Source organism: Balaenoptera ricei, chromosome 4 (assembly GCF_028023285.1).
Source record: "Balaenoptera ricei isolate mBalRic1 chromosome 4, mBalRic1.hap2, whole genome shotgun sequence".
NCBI lineage: Eukaryota > Metazoa > Chordata > Mammalia > Artiodactyla > Balaenopteridae > Balaenoptera > Balaenoptera ricei.
In genome coordinates, this window is record NC_082642.1 from 37,515,162 (window position 1) to 37,521,542 (window position 6,381).

The 6,381-nt window shown below is 39.5% G+C and overlaps 1 non-coding gene across 1 annotated transcript; it reads right to left on the minus strand.

Annotated features, from left to right (window-relative positions):
• Positions 1-596: 596 nt before the first annotated feature.
• LOC132365633 (small nucleolar RNA SNORA11) lies at positions 597-728 on the minus strand. The gene has a single exon (XR_009503159.1). It is a non-coding gene; the product is annotated as a small nucleolar RNA SNORA11 (small nucleolar RNA).
• Between the last annotated feature and the right edge of the window lie 5,653 nt (positions 729-6,381).

Here is a 6,381-nt window from a genome sequence, read left to right on the forward strand (position 1 = left end):
TTTTTTTAAAAGCAGTTTTAGGTTTACAACAAAATTGACAGGAAGGTACAGAAATTCCCTATATACCCCCTCCCCTCGCATGCATAGCCATTATCAACAGAGTGGTACCTTTTTTTTTTTTTTTGAACTGAGGATGAACTGCTTTGACACATAATCACCAAAGTTCGCAGTTCACCTCAGGGTTCACTTTAGTGAAGTGAATCCTGTTGCACATTCTATGGGTTTGGACGAAAGTAGAATGACATACATCCATCACTATAATGTCATTAAAAGTATTTTCACTGCTCATAAAAACTTCTGTCCTCTGTGTATTCATCTCCCCTCTCCCCCCAAACTCTTGGCAGCCACTGATCTTTTTGTTGTCTCCGTAATTTTGCCTTTTCCAGATTGGCACATACAATCTATTTTTCTTTTTCTTTTCCTTGAAAAGAGAGGTTGGAAACCTTTATGTCTATAAGACCACCCATGGCCCACCCTCGCATGGACCGGACAGGCTCTGGGTGGCAAACTCCCCCACTAAATACTGTAGTTTTCCTTCCAGTATCGAGCCCTGTCCCACTGGTCTGGCCCAGCAGCCACGTGGAGGTTCAGGGGACACGTGTTGGGTATTTGTTCATAGGAAGGCCACAAGTTTTGTGCCCCTTATCACAATGAACCCAGATTCCTGTCGGGGGTGTTGTAAACAGAACAGCCATATTTCTTCAGGCCCCCTGCTCTGAGCACACCCCAGAGAGTTGCATTTTTGATGGACTATATTAAATCTTATTTCAAATTTTAGGAAAAGAATCCTCTCATTTTTCACCTAGGGTCTGAATTTTTTTTTTTTTTTTTCCTGACAGCGGGAGGTGATTCTGGAGGAAAATACAGTTTAGGAGCAGAGTGTGAGGAATCTCTGATTTATTAGTGTACTATGTGTTAGTGAACATTTCCTACTTAGCATTTCTAATTCAGGAAACAAATGGCCCCTCAGAGGACTGAAAAGTTTAGCGAAGAGACTATTTACAGTTTTGCGGGCTGGGTTAAGGAAAACAAAAAAGAGATGGGAAAGATCAAGATCCTAGCAAGAGCTGGAAGCCTGTACTTCCAGGTGTTGCAGGAAGCTGTCAGTGAACACAGAGGCAAGAGCTGTGAAGTGGTTCCGCCAGAAAGGAGCTGCAGTGCCAGGAGATGAGACCTGCTTTCCCCACTCTGCGACTGCTGGCTCCTACTCGGATGCATGAGGGGACCGGAAGCAGGGCTGGGAGACTGGGGGGCAAGAGGGAGAGAGAAGCCACCGTGATTCCTTCTGCATCTTTCAGGCCGCAGCTCCCCTTGACCCCGCTGGTCCCAGCTGCTGCCTGGTGATACGCCCCTTCCCCACTCAGCGGTGGGAGTGGGTTCTTTCTGACGCTGGTGTCTGAGTTGCCCGCTGTACCATCTTGCTCTTCAACTCTTCCGTCACTTTTGAAACCAATGCACCACTTTCATTTTCTCCATTTGAAAAGCTAAAAATCGTTTATCTTCCCGTTTGATCCTGATACATACTTTACATTTTTAATTGCTATTTTGAGCCATGTCTTATTTTTCCTTACATTGTCTGTAGTCTATATCTTCTTGACTATAGTCTATATCTTATCATCTATTTGGTTATTGCTGGTGTAGAGGAATGAGTTTTTAATTTAATTTTTAGATGTTTAATACAATTTTTAAACATTACTTTCCCTTTACAGTTATTACAAAACGTTGGCTATGTTCCCCATGTTGTACAATACATCCTTATAGGCTATCTTACACCCAATAATTTGTACCTCCCCCTCCTCCCCCCTTTGTTGCCTCTCCCCCCAGTAACACTAGTTTGTTCTCTATATCTGTGAATCTGCTTCTTTTCTGTTATATTCACTAGTTTGTGGAATTTTTTTAGATTCCACGTACAAGTGATATCATACAGTATTTGTCTTTCTCTGTCTCTTATTTCACTTAGCATAATGCCCTCTAAGTCCATCCATGTTGCTGCAAATGACATTATTTTGTTCTTTTTTATGGCTGAGTAGTATTCCACTGTATACATGTACCACATCTTCTTTATCCATTCCTCTGTTGATGGACAGTTAGGTTGTTTCCATGTCTTGGCTGCTGTAAATAGTGGTGCTGTGTATCTTTTTCAGTTAGTGTTTTTGTTTCTTTCAGATGTATACCCAGGAGTGGAATTGCTAGGTCCTATGGCAGTTCTATTTTTAGTTTTCTGAGTCCCCTTCATACTGTTGTCCACAGTGGCTGCACCAGTTTACATTCCCACCAACAGTGCACAAGGGGTAGAGGAATAACTGTATATCTACCAATCTGGCTGTACTCTGTTATTAATTTAAAGGTTTATTGATTCTTCTGTGTGTTCAATGGAAATAATCATGTCTGGGAAATAATGCTTACACCTCTTATTTCTTTTGCTTTGCATATACCATTGGACAAGACTTTAAGTCCTATGTTTGATGGTTGTGGTGACAGCATTCTTTTCCTGATTACAGTCTTTATTGGAATGTGTCTATGGTTTTTCCATTTTGGTATATTGTTTGTTACTGTTTTTTAGATATACAGATATTTACAAATTTAGGAAGCTTCACTCTATTTCTAGTTTTCTGGGTGTTTTAATAAAAAAATAATGATAAACATTTACCATTACTTTTTCAGCATCTATTGAAGTAATCATACCGTTTTCCTTCTTTAATTCCTTACTATGGTATGTTGCACTGATAGATTTCCTGATATCAAAACTTTCTTGCATTACTGGGATAAACCCTACTTATTCATGACTTTTTTAAAAAACAATATTGTTGATTACATTAGCTGGAAGGTTTTGTTCTATCATGTATTTAACTAACTTTGAATCCATGTTCATAAGTGAATGGGACATTTAATTATCTTGTCAGCATTCTACCTTATTAAGGTTTTCAAAATAACAGCTTTTGATTTTATTAATCTTCATGATTATTTCTGTGTGTTTTTTATTTCTTTAATTATTTTACTTTTTATTATTGCCTTCCTTCTATTTTCATTGGATTTTCTTTATTGCTCTTTTCCCAACTTCCTTCATTGTTAATTTAAAAAAATATTTTCTGTTTTCTGCTGTATTCATTTAACAGCTATAAATTTCCTTATTCGCTAAATTTTCATAATTCTTTGCATACCAGGGATCACTTAGGGCACTGAGCTGGAGTCTGTTCTTGCCATCACTGCCTAATTCTTTGTAGGGCTAAAGTGATAAACACAGGACGAGATGACTCCCTCTATATAGTGTGCCTTAGTCAGCTTGAGCTGCCAAAACAAAATGCCATAGACTGTGTGGCTTAAACAACAAAAACTTATTTTCTTACAGTTTTGGGCAGGCTACAAGTCCAAGATGGAGGGGCCAGCTGATTCGATTTCTGGTTAAAGCTCTCTTCCTGGCTTGCACACAGCTGCCTTCTCACTGTGTCCTCACATGGTGGGGAGGGAGAGAAGGGGAGGGAGTGAGGGATGGAGGGGGAAGGGAAGAGAGAGAAAGCTCTCCAGTGTCTCTTCTTATAAGGACACTAAGCCTTTGGGATCACAGCTCCACTCTTATGACCTCATTTCAACTGAATTACCTCCATAAAAGCCCTGTCTTCAGAATTAATCACAGTGGAGGCTGGGGCTTCAACATATGAATTGGGGGGAACACAATTCAGTCCACAGCGTACCAGGCTCTCCCTCCTGTACTCTTTGTTTCTTAGGACTAGAGGTAAAAGGCACCGCTGTCAGCCCAGCAACAACTCTCCCCCAGCTGACCTTCCTAGTCCCCATCCTACCATGTTCTGGCAGCTAAAGTTTCAGTACGGTTGTAAAAAATCAAAAGTTATTCCTTTGGAAACCCTGAAAGGCAGAATCATGTGGGACGGTGTTGCTCATTTTTCTTATTGCACCAGGTCCAGCTGGGGAAAGTGGGAAAGGGATGAAGTATTTACTCCATTCCTTCCACTCTTTTAAGCAGGAAGGGATGCTCTACCCCATGGGGCAAAGCATCAGTTGATCACACTCTGGTTTTTCTCCATCCAGTTCCATAGCTTTATAGTTAGGAACTCCTTCCAGATGCTGGCCTTCAATCAGTTGTATCCATTTTCATCATTGTTGTAAGCTTTTCTAACTTCAAAGATATTTAGTTGGAAGGCAAAGAGGCTAGCTCAACACCCTTTTCAGTGGAAATGCCCAACTTTACCAGTTTTCACATGAAGGAAATTTATGTTTTTTGGCCACCAAAAAATAAAAACAAAACACCCAGGATCCTGGGTGTTGAAATAGGAATTTTTATGAGTGTTTAAATAAGATCCATATTTTCACTCATAGCTATTTTTCCTTTTTTTGTGGGCATGTCATCAATACTACAGGCCAAATAAATGAAGAGAATCCTGCCAGAATCACGTATGATATTGAAATGGGTTTGGATGTTCTTCAAGATTTTACTGTTTTTTTCCATTTATCCCAAGAGTATAATATCAATAGTTTGGTTAAATGCTTTCCTGAGGGTGAACTCTTTTGTGGTTTTGATCAATAGAAATTCTTTTTTGACTATATATGATATTATGTGATGGTAATCTAATACAAAATTACTATTTCCATGGTTTCCAGTGTTGATAATAAATAATTCATACAAATGTGTTTTATCTTTCATATTTTGAGGACTGAGATAGGGTTTTTCTAAACTGAAAAAAATCCGTCTTTTTAGGGACCAAAGTTTATCTTGATAAACTCTTGCAGCAAGGGAGGACTTGCCTTATTGTAATGATGCATAGTACAGCATTTTAAGAACAAAGACTTAGCAATCAGGCACATCTAATTAACTTTGAGTGAATAATTAAAGCTTTCTAAATGTTAGCGTTCTAAGACATAAACTGTAAATTATAATAATACCTACCTTATAGCGCTCATATGACACGTAAACGACTTATTTAGCATAATGCTTGCCATAAAAGGACATCCCTTAAAAGTTGGCTATTGTTAAGTATTACTGCCTTGTGTATTATACCAAAGATTCAATGAAGTTTTCTACTTAAAAACAGTGGTCTTCTAAACACTTCTAGAAACAGTGTCTTCTAAAACAGTATTTTCCAAACCAAATGATACTACACACTAAGAAGCTTTCTACACACTGGATCCATAAGTGAGAAAAAAAAATCTAAACTTAACTAGTTTTGATGAAGGATGTCTTGGAGGGGACTTAGAAAATCATAAGATCTCCTTGCTCCTTGAAATCTTAGAGGATGATGGCAAATCACATTGCGATCGTGTTATTTTTCCTGTCCTGAGAATGAAAGTACATACAGCTTTTGGAAACAAGGCAATCAATAGCCATTTCTTAGTATTTCCATCCTAAACCAATTAGGAATACACAATATAAGCTCTTGTTAGAGATCAGTCGGAATTTTGTCCTTCTGGGAATTTCAAAGATCTAGTTCTCATCTCAAACATCTGGTTTTGACCTCAAATGACAAAATGGAAGAATTATTCCGTTAAAGATATCTGCTCTCTTGTGCTAATCCAAAGAGCAACACACATCAGCTTATTAGTATGTAGTATCATTTGGTTTGGAAAATACTGTTTTAGAAGGCATCAGTCTGATTTTTTTCTTCTGCATGGGTCTCCTGACTGGAAAAGCAATGGTAGATGCACCAGGTTAGACCCACAAATGAGGGCACTTTGTGCTGTGAAAGAAAGATGGATAAAGGCTTCTGGCAGCAATGTCTCCTCTCTTCTACTGCCCTGCCTGTAGGTACTTGCACCCAACCCTTTTCATCAGAAGTTGGTTTAATGATCCTCAGTGACCATTTGATTATGCCTCATAGGGATATTCCCTCTACTCAAGGGGTTTATTAAATTATTCTTATCACTGACCACACACACTATTTTTCTGGTTAGCTGTTGCTGTATAACAAACTACCTCAAAACTTAAACCAATGACCATTTTATTTTTTCATGATTTTTGTGAGTCAGGAATTTAGGCAGGATTGGGTGGGCTGATTCTTTTTTTGTTTTTTTAATATTTACTTATTTATTTGGCTGTGTCGGGTCTTAGTTGCAGCACGCGGGATTTTCGTTGAGGCATGTGGGATTTTTCATTGCGACACACAACTAGGGCTTCTCTCTAGTTGTGGTGTGCGGGCTCAGTAGTTGTGGCACGAGGGCTTAGTTGCCCTGCAGCATGTGGGATCCTAGTTCCCCAACCAGGGATCGAACCCTTGTCCCCTGCATTGGGAGGTGGATTCTTTACCACTGGACCACCAGGGAAGTCCCTGGGTGGGCTGATTCTTGACTGGAATCCCTCGGTGGCACTCAGCTAGTAGCTCGTCTGTTCTAGAGGGTCCAAGACATGCCAGCTGCCTTAACAGAGTGGTG